Genomic DNA, 18,562 nt, shown 5'->3' with positions numbered 1-18,562 from the left:
TAACCTGCAACGCTTTCAAAATCACACCCGAGGTTTTCATATTCCCTCACTGTGCAAACTACCAGTTCTACATTAATAATGAACATCTTTGTCCGCCTCTTTAGCGCAGCGGGGCGCAAGGGGGCCGGGGTTCGATTCCCAGCAGGGGACTGGGTGTTGCGTGTCTTTCACCACCATTGACACGCAAGCCGCCGAAGTGGCGTCAACTAAAAAAGACTTGCAATACGGCGGCCGAACCCCGAAGGTTATATCCCAGGCAATAAATGCCGTACGAACATTTCATTTTTTGTCAACTGATCTTTTTGTGGGAAATTTAATGGAGATAAATTTTTCACTGTGATACGTTTTTCCTGGAGGCAACAGTTTTCAAGTTATATAAGAATAACGTATTTGAAGGTCACTTTTGTACGTTTTTCTTGAATAATTAGAGAACTAGGATCTCTCACGAGAATATATCTTTCCTTTCTTTTGCTTGTGTCGTTTCTCCTGTGAATACGAACGGTTGGCATGGTTAATCGGATGTGGCAATGTTAGTTGAAGGGGTGGCCAGATGCCGTTTATGCCGCCACCCCGTACCCCTGGGAAGGAATTAGCGTACCCTAACTGTCTGTCACTAGTGTAATCCATGGAATAGTGCGAAAGTGTTCAGATGTCTGTGAGCCGTGTAGCTGAGGCGGGACTTTGGGACCAGCCCGATATTCACCCAGGGGGATGTGGAAAACCGCCTAAAAACCACATCGAGGCTGGCCGGCACACCGACCCTCGTCGTTAATCCGCCGGGTGAATTCGATCCGGGGCCGGCGCGCCTAGGCCGAGTCCAGGAAGCAGCGCGTTAGCGCGCTCGGCTAAGCTGGCCCTCTCCCGAAAATATATGCCAGTACAAAAATTTACTACAGTACATTTTTCTACAAAAAGGCCCTGTTCATTTTTTCGGTGGGACTAATAGTTTGGACGTAGCGAGCGAAAGAATATGAAAATTTCCCCCTGTTATTTTACGGCCTTGCGGGTTGCATAAAACTAATGGGTAAGAACAGCTGAATTACCCTGAATAGGGAGAGTGTGCATCAGATGCTTTGTTCAACGAAAAATGTATCTCAGCCATGTAGAATTCCCCAAAAAATCCTTATAACAGACAAATAACCAAGCTTCAAAATCAAAATAACGATAGCATTTCCAGGTACAATATGTCAGTTTACCTGATCGTCATGAGTCCTAGTAAGCCATTTATTACATAAGTGGATCAAATCTGAAGACTTGAAAGTTATGTACCACACTTTCGCTGCTAATCAGTGGTGTGCAAGTGGATAAGGGAAGAGCTATTTTTGCTGCTCAGTGAAATTGTGTTCACATTCCAGGTAACATGTAGAATGTAGCCCAGAGTTTGCTGGGATGACTGAACATTTTCTAACTCGTTGCTGAAGCATTCAATGCTCGCAGAAGCCCTGGTAGATGTTGATGCATGATAAAGTCCACGAAGCAACACCTATCTTCCGCTTAGTGTAACGCTCCTATATCCAAGCAGTCAGCAGTTTCCTGTGTAATTATAGCTGTAACTCAAGATAAGCAAGAACTCTCGCATAATAAACCCTGCCATTTACATGAAAATGGTTACAATAACCAAGTGTACATTGTCTGGAGTCCTCTTAATTTGCACCTTTGTACTGGATGTGTGACAGACATTATACGAAGTTAGCGCATAGGCAAGGGGAACATTCCTTCAAACATCTCATAATCTCATCTCTCATTGACCCCACATATTTAAAGATAAACTCTCTGCTTTGTATTCTACCAATGAATTATTACTACGGTTGATTAGCTATCTGATCTAATAATGATAATACATCAAATAGCGTCCCATGATGGACAGAATTTTGCGCATTTTTCTAATCATGGTCTTACAGTGTCTGCGGAATACATCTGTGATGAACGGGAGATTAATTACGTCGAATTAGCTGTCCCATCTGATACCATTATCCTGTCAGCAATTAAAGGAATTCTTATGTGAAGATATCTGTCCGGTGACCGTGCCAGGAAGGGGTGACGACCTTACGGCCGGCTATACTGTCAGCGCGAGTGACGTAAAAGGGACTGTGAAAAGGCCACAAAACAACAACAGCAAACATTAAATTAATCGAATAATTATGCGCTGAACTTTCAGAAGCATACTATGGGCGATAAACACGGCTATCCTTCCCCATCAGCATCAGAGTGTGCGCTGGCCTTTTTACAGCAGACGAGGCGGGTGCGTGCATACTGTGGTGGTGCAACCAAAATTCAATCGATGTGATTTTACACACGACTAATTGCATAGCAATGGAAGCCAAGCCTCCTCAAGCTTTGTCGTCTCTGCTTCGCCTATTTAAACGCAAGGGTTAGATTCTTTACCAGTTCATGTCATATTGTACTTTTCCTTAATTTCATGTTCAGCTGATACGAAAATAAATTCGTCCCAACCATCCAATGGTCGTGCACCACACGTCAATGGGTCCCGGGATCTGAGAAAAATTTATAATATTATATAAATTTGTATGTCAAGTTTTCTGGCACTTTGACTATTAATGCAATCGGCCCGTGGTTTAGTAAGAATCCGTAATCGGAGACATTATTTGTCAACACATGAAGTACTCTTCCTTTGTGAGGTACCGAACTACACGTTCCACCTATCGATGACACATCGCGGAAAAGCCTCAAGTTTACAGCCTGTTCAAGTAAAATTCAGTGACAACATTTGGGGATTTTTGGAGGCTTTCTATGTAAATAATTGCAGCACAGTTAGTGAATTGTGTTTCGCTCTCTATACAATTTCAAGATTTGTATTCGACAAATGGTCACAGTATTGTTGCTCAACCTGCAAGGTCTCCATTATTTTAGAAAGCATTTTATTTTAGTAATTTTGCATTTTTATTGGGACGCTGCAGCTAGCAGAAGTAATTCACTGTTTTATGCAGCCGTTCAAAAACTATTTCCCACGAAGGCGTTGTTGATGGATGGACCATAACGTGTGTTAGTGAGTCATCGAAGGGAGGAGATGTACGCGTGCCATAGAAAGATACCTGTTTGGTGACCTCTGTATCGGGAGACAACATAAATTCAGGTTCTAAACTGAGATTTTTCTTTATAAAGTAATAATTGTTAAGACTCACTTTAGCAATAGTAAATCCTTGAGGAAACCTACAGCTCATTAAATCTTTTACACTGCAATAACACTATGCCGTAAATCATGCAAATTAGTAAACAAATGAAAGTTATTCCGCTACCGATAGCACATGAATAGGTACGAAATTATATAAGTGTTCATAAGATTTCTGCTGTGCACCGATCTCGCCAGTCGGTGATAGGATGTCACCCACATCTGGTCTCTGTACTAGTCATTCTAATTATGTTCTCGAATTGTAATCACTTTTTGTGATAAATTGTGTCAACTAGATCATTGAAAACTGTTTTACGGTTCTTGTTGGTAAATAAATGATTCAGACGGCTCTAAGCACCATGGGACTTAACATCTGAGGTCATCAGTCCTCAGACTTAGAACTGCTTAAACCAAACTAACCTAAGAACTTCACACACATCCATGCCAGAGGCAGGATTCGAACCTGCGACTGTAGCAGCAGCGCGGTTCCAGACTGAAGCGCCTAGAACCACTCGACCACAGCGGCTGGTTATTAATAAATACACCGTAATGGCATTCCAGGACTTATTCCAAATAGATTAGCTACCCGATCTCCAGGTCACCTGCTTGTATCTCTGAAGGAATCCATCGTTCTTCGAGGATGCTTTAAGGAATAACATCAGTGGGAGATTTACGAAAAACATGTAGGAGGAATTCATACGCACATATTCATTAAGGTAATCGAGTAAAGGGTTAAGTTTTGCATTCTCAAGCGGGAAAGTATCACTAGTTGTTTTTTACACCTTGTCTACCGTTTCCTATGAGCGAGTGGCTAAACTGAAAAACGTTTATAGGGGGTGATTCTTATTAACATTTAAAAACCATCGAAGCTATGTAGATGACGCTGAAATAAGTTATTTGATATAAGACACAAGTGGCCGATAGTGGATGAAAAGCATTGAACACGTGACGGCACCAGATGTAACTCGCCGCACGTACAGCGGTTGTGATTGTCGACCCTACCCCCGCCGGTAGGGGGTAGTGTTGCACATGGCTCCGCTTGGCTTCTCTGTCTTCGTTCATGTATTTTTCCATTGGGACACAGTAGTGCTCACAAATAGCAACAAAGCAGATGTCATTCCATACGTTAGGTCTTATCTGATAATTGACATTGATTTCAGAGTGTAGTATGGCTGAGCATTGGGTTTCTTCTCTCAATACAGTTTTAGCCTTCAGTTTTCACTTACGTGCAGGGTCTCTGTTTCACGTTCTCCAGTTTGCCAATGACACCGCCTTCCTTGCCCTTGCCCCCACTCTGCAGCGTTTCCAACACCTTCTCCAATCCCATCATGACCGGTTCACTGCTTGGTGCAACCAGTGGTTGATTAAGGTCAATCCCTCGAAAACCCAGTCGATCATTGTAGGCTAAACCACCCCTTTCCTTCCGCCTCCACGATTTCTATCTAACCACCTATGGCCGTCCTATCGCCCTCACCCCCACCCTTAAGTACCTTGGCGTCATCTCGACCGTCGCCTCTCCTGGACCCTCCATCTCCGTACAATCCAAGCCAAGGCATGCTCCTGACTCTGTCTCTTCAAACTCCTCTCCGGCTGTATGTGGGGTCTGGACCCCTCCACCATACTCCACACCTATAAATCCCTCATCTGCCCTACCCTCTGTTACGCCCATCTGGCCTGGATCTCCATCCCCCCTACCTAGTACAAATCCCTTCAGATCCTTGAACGCCATGCTCTCCACCTCACCCATCGCATCTGTCTCCCCTCCCCCACGTGGATCCTGTATGACCTAATTCCGTTCCCCCACCTCCTCCTTTTCCTCGAACAGATACAGATCCTCTACACCTCCTGTAAACTCGATCCTCCTGACCCACTTGTCTCACCCATCCTCTCCCACCCCCATCCGTTGCCACACCTGTATTCCCACATCCCACCCGGGCTCCATCTCTCCACCCTCCTTACCCTCTCCCAAGGTCGCTTCCTTCAGCTCACCCTCCCTGATGATGCCCTCCTCCCCTCCATCTACCCCTCCTATCAACATTGATCCTACCCTCCCAATTCCTGTGTTTTTTCCTTTGGGCACCCTCCCTCCCTTCTCTCTTCTTTTCTCCCCACCCCCCTCCTCCACCCCTATTTCCCCGGGATTCCGCTCCCCCTTCCTCCCTTCCTTCCTGCCCCCTATCTACCCTGACCTTGGCATTTCTGCTCTCCCCTCTCCCTCTCTCAACCCCCTCCTTCTCTCTTGGCGGGTCCCCAGACTCGTACACGCTCAGTGGACATTCGCGCGCCGGAGATCATCGCCATCAGTGTCTCGTGTGTGTGCCTTCGTGTTTGTGTTTAGTGCCATCACGCCACCACCCTTCACCTGTGCCGTCGCAGTCGTCCGTGTTTTGTGCGCCGTGTCAACAGGTTTTAGTGTGTTTTGTTGTCCAGCGTGAACGGCTTCGTGTATATTGTTTTTCATGTCTACAGTTTTTGCCCCCCATTTTTATTGTATTATCTATACCTCCTTTATGTCATATATTGTACCACTCGCGGCTGAAGACCAGCGTATTAAGCTGCTGACAGCCCACCTTTGTACAAGATGTTTAAAATAACAATAAAGAAAAAAAATCAGTTTCACGCATTCAACAATCCTCAGTAACAAACCATGCGTGAAAAAGTAAAATGCACAGTCGTAAACTTTCTGTGACGTAGATGCATGTCTGGAAACTATTTAAACGCAAACTGGTTCACCGTATTACCACAATCGCGAGCACTACCGTATGCAAGGACGATACCAGTGTAGCCTAGCGGAGCGATAAGTACCACTTTACCTTACTACGACAAGCCCAACTGCTGCACGTGCTACGAGATACGTCACGAGGTAACATCAAGTTCAACATTTGTCATGAACTTTCGGGCTATTTCCCGACATTTTTGGCTCCGTGTGTTGTATATTGAATTATTTGTCTCAGCGTCATCTACATAACTTCGGAAGTTTTTAAACGTTAATGAGAATCACCCTGCAAAGGTTTGGGAGCACATGGATATCTTGCAAACACGCAATTACAGTCCCCTGATACCATTTGTTGTACAGCATTTATGTGAATGCTATTTCGTTTCATGTAAGTTCTTACCCATGCTGAGAAATCATAGAGCAACGATTATTTATTTTTTCAAAGAGCATTACAGTCACTGTCTGTAAAGTATATAAAGAAAAATAGGTACTTTATTAAATGACGGGAAGCTGCTACCGCATACGATGCCGATTTTATAGGTGTCTCCAAAACAAAAGGCTTTGACAAGTTGCTTTGCATGTAATCACAATCCGCTGCAAGGTCTGTACAGTATACGTGATTGCTGGATGGGAGGAGTCCTGGTGTGCTTGGAGATTGCAAGTGGCCAAGTGAAGTTCGCCGACGGCGAGTATGTCGGGTGTGAAGGGCAGGACGGCAGGAGAGAGACGGCGGGAGGTGCAGCAGGTATTAAATGCCGGCTGCGGAGAGCGGCAATCCGGGGCCGGGCCGGGCTCGTATATTTTAAGTAAACGCCGGGGAGCGGCTATCGAGCGGCCACCTTTTGAAGGCGGCGCCGCGCCGCACGTTATGAGCCGTCGCCAGCGCATTGCCCAGGCGCCAGAGGCGACGCCTGCTGCCGACACGACACGATACGACACGACTCCGGCGACAGGGGCTGCAAACCACTGAGGCCCAGCAAGTGAACTCCCCCAGCCGCAGCATGAGGCCGTTACATACGCCCAAACACGACGAAGGGCTCGACTCAGTCGAATGAAACTTTGTTCACATACGGCGTATACAGAGTGACAATTATTGAATTGTGCATTTTCAACTTCTCGCGGCGTAATGAATAGTCCATTAAATTTCGGGCATGCAGCCGTGCAAATAAAATTTCCTCCACTGACATTTCGGCCACGTACCATCTGACCCTCCTCAGAGTGAGTCACAAGACTGATGACAAGATTTTTTTCCTTTATTGTTAATTTCACACCTGATACAGGTAGGCCAGCAGCGGCATATTATGCCGCTCTTCGGCCACAGATAAAACTAAAGATACAGGAGAAGTCAATCGTAGAACAGACAGGGTGGATATACAGACGTACACATACAAAATTAAAATACACGGACCCGTTCACGGGCGCAGAGTCCAAGATAAGAATGTTCAGGCAGGAGGACACGCACAGAGATGATAGATGGCACACGCGAACGTTGGAGCACAAAAGAACAAACACTGGAACATTTGAGCACGAACACGACGCCACACACGAACACTAGGCGATGATCTCCAGTGTGCGAACGTCCACGCAACATGTGCGAGTCCCGGGACCTGCCAAGAGGGGAAGAAGGCGGTGGGGGAGGGACAGGGGAGAGCAAAGATGCCAATGGCAGAGGAGATGGTAGGAGGAATTGAGGGGGAAGCCCAGGGGAGGAGTGGGGAGAAAGGAAGGAGGGAGGGATGGGGGAGAGAAGGGAGAGGGGGTGCCCATAGGAACAAACGCAGGAGGAGAGAGGGAGGATAAAAGTTGGTAGGAGGGGTAGATGGAGGGGAGGAGGGCATCATCAGGGAGGCGGAGCTGGTGGAAGCAACCTTGGGAGAGGGTATTGAGAGGGGAGAGATGGAGAGCAGGTGGGATGTAGAAATACAGGCACGACAGCGGACGGGGGCTGGAGAGGACGGGAGAGACCAGAGGGTGAGGAGGATCGAGTTTAAGGGAGGTGTAAAGGATCTGTATCCTTTCGAGGAAAAGGAGGAGGTGGGGGAACGGAAGAAGGTCGTACAGGATCCGCGTGGGGGAGAGGAGACGGATGCAATAGGCGAGGCGAAGAGCATGGCGTTCTAGGATCTAAAGGGATTTGTAAAAGGTATGGGGAGCGAAGATGCAGGCAGGGTGTGCGTAGCAAAGGATAGGGCGAATGAGGTATTTATAGGTATGGAGGATGGTGGAGGGGTCCAGACCCAATGTACGGCCAGAAAGGAGCTTGAGGAGATGGAGTCAGGAGCATGCCTTGGCTTGGATTATCAGGAGATGGGGGGTCCAGGAGAGGCGACGGTCGAGGGTGACGCCAAGGTACTTAAGGGTGGGGGTGAGGGTGATATAGAAATCGAGGAGTCGGAAGGAAGTGTTGGTTTTGCCTACAATGATCGCGTGGGTTTTGGAAGGATTGACCTTAAGCAACCACTGGTTGCACCAAGTGGTGAACCAGTCAAGATGGGATTGGAGAAGGTGTTGGGAGCGCTGCAGGGTGGGGGCAAGGACAAGGAAGGCGGTGTTATTGGCATAAAATGACGAGGTGCCAAGCGAGGCCTTACATGCTCCACCGCGGGGGCACTGCGCATGCGGGTCACAGATGCTGGTCGGCAGCAGGGAAATACGGTTACACATGCGCCGCCTTTGGCGAAGGCGTACAAACATTCGATTCGCTTATCGATGTATGATCGGGGGCGGTGACACCATGACGACTTCTCTGCAGTTTATTACTCCAAGAGCCGGATTCCACGCTTTGACTAAATTAAAACCATTATATTTATTATATTTATTAAATTATTAGCTAATTAAATCTCTATAGCTTCCTAGAAGACATTCCCAAAAAGAAGAGGTGGATGTTAAAATCTTCACATCACTGTAATTCGTGGAATGTTCGGCCACAGCTGACTTGTGTGCCTGTAATTAACGTGTGTATCTTCGATGCTCCCCACACCTCTGACGAACGGTGTGTGTTGTTTGACCTACGTACGACTTCTCACAATTTTCGCAAGGCATCTGATACACACCCGCTTTACGAAGCTGTAAATCGTCCTTCACAGAGCCGAGTAAAGGTGCAATCTTCGTGGGGGGCCGGAAGATCACCTTAACACAGTGTTTCTCAGAGTGCGGCCTATCTTCGACGAAAGAGCACCCACATAGGGCAAAACCGCATTAGATCTAAAGGAATTACTATCTTATTCCCCATTGCATACCTGCATTTTAGGTTTTGCATCGAATGGTCTACGAATATGTTGCGAAGAAAATCTATTCGATTTAAAAATGCTATTGAGGTATGTCAGCTCTTCTTGCAAATTGTCTTTATCCGATATACAGTGCGCCCGATGCACTAAGGTCTCACTCTGAGGATGGCCGGACAATACGCTGCCGAAATATCAGTGGAGGAAATTTTATATGCCCCGCTGCATGCCTGAAATTTAATGGACTAATTATTGAACTGTATGAAATAAAATAATCTTAACTTCTGAACGGTTTGAATTACAACTTTCAAACAACACGATTGGCAGCGGGACATGATGGAAATTAGCAAGCGCTTGCATGGTTTTGTCAAGCAACGAAGCCCACTTTTATTTGAATTGGTTCGTCAACAAGCAAAACTGCCGCATTTAGGGGACTGACAACCCGCATCTCGCGATCGAGAAGTCTCTTCACTCTCAACGGGTGAGTGTGCGGCGTGCAATGTCCAAATCGTTCAAATGGCTCTAAGCACTATGGGACTTAACATCTGAGGTCATCAGTCCCCTAGAACTTAAAACTACTTAAACCTAACTAACCTAAGGACATCACACACATCCATGCCCGAGGCAGAATTCGAACCTGCGACCGTAGCAGTCGCGCGGTTCCGGAATGAAAGCACCTAGAACCACTCGGCCACCCGCGGCTGGCATGAAATGTCTAGTCAAGGAGTAATCTGTGCGATATTCCTTGAAGGCACGGTGATTACCAAACGGTAAATGGAGCATTTGGAAAATGATTTCAACTCCATTATCCAGAGTGACCCTGATTTCGGCAAGTTGTGGTACATGCAAGACGGACTTCAACCTCTTAGAAACAGGAGAGTGTTTGATGTCCTGGAGGGAACACTCTCGAGACAGCACTCTGGCTCTGGGTTACCAAGATGTCACATTCTCCGGATCTGAACACATGGGACTCCTTTTTGTGGGGCTAAATGAAAGACAAGGTGTACAGCAATGAAACCAAAACCATTGCTGAGGAAAGTAAATTTCGCACATTGTGTCACTGCCAAATAACATAACTTGGAGCATGCCTAGAAGGAACACTATAGTATTGAAGATAACTAAAAGAAACGTCCGTTGAGACGAACAGAAATTACGCATTTATTCAAACAATTACACTGGACTAGCAGCGGTTTGTGATGGACCCCTGAGCATTACAAAACGGGTTCCCGGGTTCGATTCCCGGCGGAGTCAGGGATTTTCTCTTGCCTCGTGATGACTGGGTGTTGTGTGATGTCCTTAGGTTAGTTAGGTTTAAGTAGTTCTAAGTTCTAGGGAACTGATGACCATAGATGTTAAGTCCCATAGTGCTCAGAGCCATTTGAACATTACAAAAGACGAGACACAGATGCTGACAGAGTCTCCACGTTTGCTCGACATGCTGTCACGGAAGAGAGTGCTTTGTGCTTAACCTTCCTTTGTTAACGTGGCATTATTTTACACAAGTGGTAACATGGGGTCCAGTGGATCCCCATGGTATGTTAATGTGGCTACATACATATAATATCAATAACTATAATACAAATTAATGTAGAGGCAAGCATATAAATTGTGAAATTGAATCAATTGACTATTATTTGAAGAAATAATACATTTTATTACATTAGAGAAAAGATAATACCTACAGTTATGTTTACACAATATAAGCTGTTTGTTCAGAGATTCAACAGTCTTCGTTGATCACAGACTGTAAGGAAATGTTTGATGCACTTCCGTTTTTCCCACTGCTGACAAGTAAATTGAATTTTTAAATTCTTATTTCTAGGCCAGAGGATGCACCTACTTTTCGCAGCTTGCGCTTGTTCTTGTGCTGGTTTGTCATTAACAGCAGATGTTGATCCACTCATTTTTGCTGCGTTTTGCCGAATTTCTCTTCACAAGCAATCAAATATTGCCCTCTTTTTTCGCTGCTCTTGCACCAAGCCGAATCCAATTTTCCAAAGAAAATCCTTCCTTGCCATTTTAAGAATGAGCTTGTGATTGTACACCAACTTGTTGGGCGCTATCTTGAAAGTAAAGTGTTGATGTGGAGGTCTAGGAACTTCCCAGTCACTAAATAACTGTCCAACGCTAATAACAATGATCAGCACAAGAATGAAAAACTGGTGACCAGAAATAAACAGATGTGAGAGAGGACTGCTAGACGGCAGGCATTGTTGCCAAATTTGTTCATATAAATTTAGCAGAACTCATATGTCGGACGCAATACGTTAACAATGAAAGGCTAAAACTACATGAGGCATACAGACGAAAATCACACGCCCTGAGTTCTGGTTGGCCGACACGGGTCAATTCTTTAGCTTGTCTGTAAGAGATATCTGCGAAATTTTGTTGCAAACATGCAGAGCTCCAGCAATGCATTCAGAGAAACCTGCTACCATGCAGGCCGCGAGGGACGGAAAGAGTTCTTGTGGTAGGGCGTTCCATTCTTCCATCAGTGCGGTTGACAAATGGTGGATGGTCGTTGGTGCATGGGGAGTTGCTGCAGTAAGCCTCCCCAACGCACGTGACACGTGCTTGACAGGATTTATGTCGGGGAAATGGTCAGGTCACTCCATTCGCCAAATACTCTCTCGTTCTGAGAGCCCCTCTACCTTCGCAGCTTGATGCAGTCACGCATTGTCATCCGCAAAAATAAAGTCAGTGTCGAATGTCCCCTCAAAAGACGCATATGAGATACGAGTACAGTGTTACAATAAATAACAATGATCGGTGAGTGTACCCTGTTCAACGATCTGAAGGTCATAACGCTCATGTAACTTTATGCTGCCCCACACCGTAACACCTGACTGAGGAAATAGATCGTCTGCAGTAATGTTTCAGGGTGCATTACCCGTCCCCAACTGTGACCATATGAGGGAGGATATGTCCAGCATTGTCGAAGTTGGCTCTTTTTGTTCAGGTGTTATGGTGTGGAAGCCATGCTACATGGGCGTACTACCATCAAAATCTTTGAACGCGGTGAACTCACAGGTCAACATTATTGTGACACTGTACTCCTTTCTATCAGGGCTCTGATCTTATTTTTGTTAATGGCAATCCGCAACTTAATCGGAATGCGCAGGTTGAGGAGATCTCGGAATGAAAAAAAATTCAGAGAAATTTACAGTTTGTCAGTTCCCACAGCTAAATCTCATCGAACACATGGGGGAAGTCTCCACCCAATAGATGAGTGGGCAGCGGAGTGGAATGCCATGCCAAGGGGCCCGGGTTCGTTTCCCGGTTGGGGCAGGAGATTTTCTCCGCTCAGGGACTAGGTGTTGTGTTGCCATCATCATCATTTCATCCCCATTTCCGACGGGCAAGTCGCCGAAAGTGGCGTCAAATGCAATAAGTACTTGCCCTCGGCGGCCGAACTTTCCCTATTGGGGAACTCCCGGCCCACAATGGAGTAGGCTCATTTCCACATGATCAATGCATTTAGGAGCACTTCCACATGCATCTCGACCACCCAGCTGTTATCAGCCACACTGGTGGGGGAATGGAACCCCCTACCACAAGAACTCCTTTCTAATATCGTGGCCAGTATGAGAGCAATTTGCAGACACGATTTGCCGTCTGCGGTGGCACACGTCCTATTAAAAACCACTTTTCGCCTTCTATAACGTTCAGTGCATCATTATGAATCGCAATGACTTGAGTGTAACTAATGCCTGTGAATAAAAGTGTCATTTCTATTCCTCTCATGCATTTCTCGCTGTTACTTTCTGCAGTAAGTTTCAGCAATTCTTTCTGTATATGTTTCAATTTTTATCGAGCTACGTTATTTGGCAGTGGCACTTCATAACATCTACATGTGCATGTACATCTACACAATTACCCGCCAATTCCCAATTAAGAGCATTGCAGAGGGTTCATCAGAAGAATGGTTCAAATGGCTCTAAGCGCTATGGGACTTAACATCTGAGGTCATCATTCAACTAGACTTAGAACTACTTAAACGTAACAAACCTCTAAGAACATCACACACATCCATTCCCGAGGCAGGATTCGAACCTGCGACTGTAGCAGCAGCGCTGTTCCGGACTGAAGCGCCTAGGACCGCTCGGCCACAGCGGCCTTTAAGCTTCTCTCTGCAGCTTCTTCTCGAGCAGTGTGCGGACAATATGAACACTTACACGCAAGTCGCCAAAGTGGCTTCAACTCGAAAGACTTGCACCTGGCGAACGGTCTACCCAATGGGGGCCATAGCCACACGGCATTTCCATTTCCATCGTACGGACAGTCTTAAAGTGGAATAACCACATGAAACAAACTGTAGCAAAAGCAGATGCCAGGCTGTGATTCACTGAGAGAATCATGATGAAATGTAATTTATCTGCGAAGTAAACGGCTTACAACACACGTTCTGGAGCGAGTCTTGCGTATTGTTCATCGATCTGGGAACCTTATCAGGTTGTATTAATAAAAGACGTTGAGAACACCCAACCAAATGTGGTTTATTTCGTCACGGAATCGATCAGTCAGCGGGACAGCATTACCGAGAAACTTAACAAATTCCAGTGGGAGACGCTACAAGGGAGGCGCTGCCAACTGTGGAACGGTTTTCGTAAGCGTACTTTCTAAGACGAGACAAAGGGCGTATTAATTCTTCCCACAGATGTCTCGCGAAATGACCAGGACGACAAAATGAGAGACATTATGGTTTATTCTTCCCAGAAATCATTCTCGATAAATAAATAAACTCTTGTGGGCGACGGAGGGGTGGAGGGGAGAGAGATATTGGTATCAGAAGTATCGTCCGCCACTCATCATACGGTGCTCAGCAGAGCACCATTGCAGCTGAGGACGAGGGCTGTGTACGATGCAGGACGCGAGTGCTGAGCTGGAGCACAGACTGCTGAGTACGGAGTGCTGGTGCCGTGCCGTGCTGCGCCCTAACGAAGCACGCAGGCCCGCGCGGCGCGTCAAGGCGTGTGCGGCGCAGCACTCCACTCCAGCAACAAAGGCGGCGCTGCGCCTCAGGCGGCTACCCGGCGCACGGCGTCTTAAACCCGTCCTCACAGCGGCGTGCACCTCTCCACAGAGACAAACATTTCTTTGCTGCAACTCACTCATCTCTAGGAAAGTCCCTCTAAAAGGTACCTACAAATGTGACCATTTTAGGTTGGACTACATCACGACTGTTATTGGCACCAGCTGAAACTACGGTACAATTTATTGAAACCGCTCACGATTTATCCAAGACACGCTGGCACGACCCAAGGCCTTATCGTCACTGTTGCGATAAGGTGCAAGTCCCGCTCGCCTTTGGTGTTTCTGGAGGGGACTCTACACTGCGCTTGACGTGCAGAACATTGTTAGACCCGTTCTTTTGCCGTTCTTGCGACAAGAAGGTGATGTATTCTTCCAACAAGATAACGCTTGGCCATACACCGGCTCTGAAGCGCAACGTGCTCTGCAAGACATGCACAGCAGGATCACTGGACATGTCTCCAATCGAGCACTTGTGGCATATGGAGGGATGAGGAATGACTCGTGCGGCTTGTCCACCATCAGCCCTTTCAGAACTACGTGAAAAGATCGAGCAGGCGTGGCATAACGTATTCCAAGACAGTATTCGCCGTCTGTACGGTCGACTGGATTCTAGATTTAGCGCATGAAGTGCCGCCCACGGACGCTACAGCACATACTAATATGTGTATTTCCATATGGATCGATACCTGGTACCTCAGAACCGCCTTAGCGATTGATATGGAAATGTAATCATTTCATGTACTTCGTATTTCCTGTTGCATCAGTAAAGCTTGAGGGAATTGCAGACTTTTAATATGGTGCACTAATTTATTTCCAGCAGTGTATTTGTTAAGTGCGAAAATTTACAGCGTCAGTCTCGTTTTTGTTGTGACAGATTTCTTAAGCACAAAAACATGTGCCATAGTTATGCATTTGCCTTCGCTTTTCTTGTCACTCCTGGTACATCTACAGAAGTCTAATCTAACTTGCTTTTTCAATTTATGATACCTACAGTGTAGATGGTTACCAAAGCAGAGACATCAGTGGAGGCCACTATATATTACAATGAAGAACTGAGGCTTGTCGAAGCCCTGAAGCTTCTTGGTGTACGGAATACATGGTGTTTTGTATTGTCCACACATACACCTCTTGGTAAACATAGAATTTCAATATTTTAATAAAAGGACAATCAATATAAATACCTTAACATATACACACATTACACTGCAGTATTCGCATTATTGCCACTATATCAGTCTGTTTGATGTAGTGAAACAAAGGATTTAAGTGTCTCAGATATTTCGGAGGCCATGATGGATTTCCAGTTCCACTTGCTGGACGACACACGCAATCCTTTGCAAAAGAGGCAGGGCACTTCCTCGAAGGTAGTTGTCACCCCCTCCATCGCTCCATCTGTCTATGAAACTGGGGGGTGACTTAGGATCGGACAACTAACGCCCAAAACTACTGAAATGTTGCTCTAAGGAGAAACGTCAATAGACGTTCTGTCAAATTTCAGCATAAACGTTTAATATAACAAAACAAAGTTCTCGATTGTGAGGATGATCTTCCAGTTTTCCCGTGTTAGAACTATAGAGGAGTCTGTGGAATTGTGTATGGTACAGTGATAGTTTCTGTTTCACGTAAAACGGCAAAAAAAGTAAGCAAGATGTTTCATAGAGTGTAGCAGAACAGTTTTCTTCAGAAAACACGGACCATTAAAAAATACTGTCTAAGAGCTGCAGAAAGAGAAAGCGCTGAGAGAAAAAGACCTGCCCCTTAGTATATAATGCAAATATTATAAGAGAAGAAACTTCGCTGTTGACAGTTTCTACAACCACGAAACTACGCTGGTATTGCCGTTCTTCACAGAAGGAAACAGGTGAAGCACTGTCCAGTGTTCTGCTGCCACACTATGAAACATGTGAAACCACTGAGTGTCATGGGCAATTCAAGGGAAGTTTCAGACTGACTTCACAATCTCTACCCGCCCTCAGGCTCACAAATAAAGATTATTTTGCATGTCTTACAAAATAAGGAGCCATAGACACCTGCCGGCCGAGGTGGCCGAGCGGTTCTAGGCGCTTCAGTCCGGAACCGTGTGACTGATACGGTCGCAGGTGGATGTGTGTGATGTCCTTAGGTTAGTTAGGTTTAAGAAGTTCCAAGTTCTAGGGGACTGATGACCTCTGATGTTAAGTCCCATAGTGCTCAGAGCCATTTCAACCATTTGAACCTAGACACCTAATGAGAATTCAAATTTCCAACGTTACAAATAGCTCTATTGCAATGGGTATTTTTTTCTCCTTCTTGCTTAGGGCAGAGCTCAGATTGCCAGAGAATTTGAGAAACTTTCATCATCATCATCAGCATCATCATCATCATTTAAGACTGATTATGCCTTTCAGCGTTCAGTCTGGAGTCCCCCTTACAAAATTCCTCCATGATCCTCTATTCAGTGCTAACATTGGTGCCTCTTCTGATGTTAAGCCTATTACTTCAAAATCACTCTTAACCGAATCCAGGTATCTTCTCCTTGGTCTACCCCGACTCCTCCTACCCTCTATTGCTGAAACACATGAGTCTCTTGGGTAACCTTGCTTCTCCCATGCGTGTAACATGACCCCACCATCTAAGACTGTTCGCCCTGGCTGCTACATCTATGGAGTTCATTCCCAGTTTTTCTTTTATTTCCTCATTGTGGACACCCTCCTGCCATTGTTCCCATCTACTAGTACCTGCAATCATCCTAGCTACTTTCTCATCCGTAACCTCAACCTTATTGATAAGGTAACCAGAATCGACCGAGCTTTCGCTCCCATACGACAAAGTTGGTCGAAAGATTGAACGGTGCACAGATAACTTAGTCTTGGTACTGACTTCCTTCTTGCAGAAGGGAGTAGATCGTAGCTGAACGCTTACTGCATTAGCTTTGCTACACCTAGCTTCCAGATCTTTCACAATGTTGCCGCCCTGTGAGAATATGCATCCTAAGTACTTGAAGCCGTCCACCTGTTCTAACTTTGTTCCTCCTATTTGGCACCCAATCCGTTTATATCTCTTTCCCACTGACATTACTTTAGTTTTGGAGACGCTAATCTTCATACCATAGTCCTTACATTTCTGATCTAGCTCTGAAATATTACTTTGCAAACTTTCAATCGAATCTGCCATCACAACTAAGTTATCCGCATATACGAGGCTGCTTATTTTGTGTTCACATATCTTAATCTCACCCAGCCAGACTACTGTTTTCAAGCATATGATCCATATATAATATGAACAACAGTGGAGACAGGTTGCAGCCTTGTCTTACCCCTGAAACTACTCTGAACCATGAACTCAATTTGCTGCCAGACTATCTATGTAAAGACCTTTAACTGCTTGCAAAAGTTTGCCTCCTATTCCATAATCTCGTAGAACAGACAATAAATTCCTCCTAGGAACCCGGTCATATGCCTTTTCTAGATCTATAAAGCATAGATACAATTCCCTGTTCCACTCATAACACTTCTCCACTATTTTCCGTAAGCTAAAGATCTGGTCCTGACAACCTCTAAGAGGCCTAAACCCACAGTGATTTTCATCCAATTTGTCCTCAACTAATACTCGCACTTTCCTTTCAACAATACCTGAGAAGGTTTTACCCACAACGTGGATTAAAGAGATATCTCTGTAGTTGTTACGATCTCTTCTGTCTCCATGTTACTGTGACGTGATTACTGCATTCGTCCAGTCTTATGGAACCTGTCCCGACTCCCACGCCATTTCAGCTACCCTGTGTAGCCATTTAAGACCTGACATTCCAGTGTATTTGATGAGTTCCGACTTAATTTCATCCACCCCAGCAGCTTTATTGCCCTGCAATCTATTGACCATTTTCTTTACTTCCTCAAATGTGATCCTATTTCCATCATCATTCCTCTCCCATTGTACATCCAAATCTGAAATTTTAATTATATTTAAAAAGAAAAGGAACTTAATGACGCAGTTGAAGTAACATTTTTACAACTGATCTGTAACTGCAGACACCGATGGACGATAAGCTGTACTCTCGCAGAACACGTAACGGTATGGGCAACGTACAACAGAAAACCGTATGTTTTCCTGATGGCCTGTTTAAATGTTTTTATATGCAAATTTTCTTGCAATATGTAAACATATTTCCGAGTTCAGATTGTGAATGTAAAAAGGAGACCATTCTATATGTTAATTCTCGTCACTCATATGTGTGGATATATCTGACAGGCAATGATATGTGGATTTCCCCTGCGATATGAATCTGTAACTACACTATTCTTTCGACAGTTGACAGGATTTTGAAATAGATACAGCGCAATATTTTCTTGTCAGATGGGAGTACTGTGACAATATGTCAGCAGGATTAGCACTTCAGTAGAAAAACTGCAGATTTGAATTACAAATTGTCGCTGACGCCAGTCCAATAGTTCAGTGATGGCAGAATTGAGTTGCGATGTA

At 45.4% G+C, this 18,562-nt stretch overlaps 1 protein-coding gene across 1 annotated transcript in view; it reads right to left on the bottom strand.

Moving 5' to 3' along the window:
* LOC126272906 (sodium-dependent serotonin transporter-like) overlaps positions 1 to 18,562 on the bottom strand; it is a 1,032,532-nt gene that overhangs the window by 168,047 nt on the left and 845,923 nt on the right. The gene's annotated exons all lie outside the window — the stretch shown is intronic.

Source organism: Schistocerca gregaria, chromosome 1 (assembly GCF_023897955.1).
Source record: "Schistocerca gregaria isolate iqSchGreg1 chromosome 1, iqSchGreg1.2, whole genome shotgun sequence".
Classification (NCBI taxonomy): domain Eukaryota; kingdom Metazoa; phylum Arthropoda; class Insecta; order Orthoptera; family Acrididae; genus Schistocerca; species Schistocerca gregaria.
This window is presented reverse-complemented; position numbering and strand designations above follow the sequence as displayed.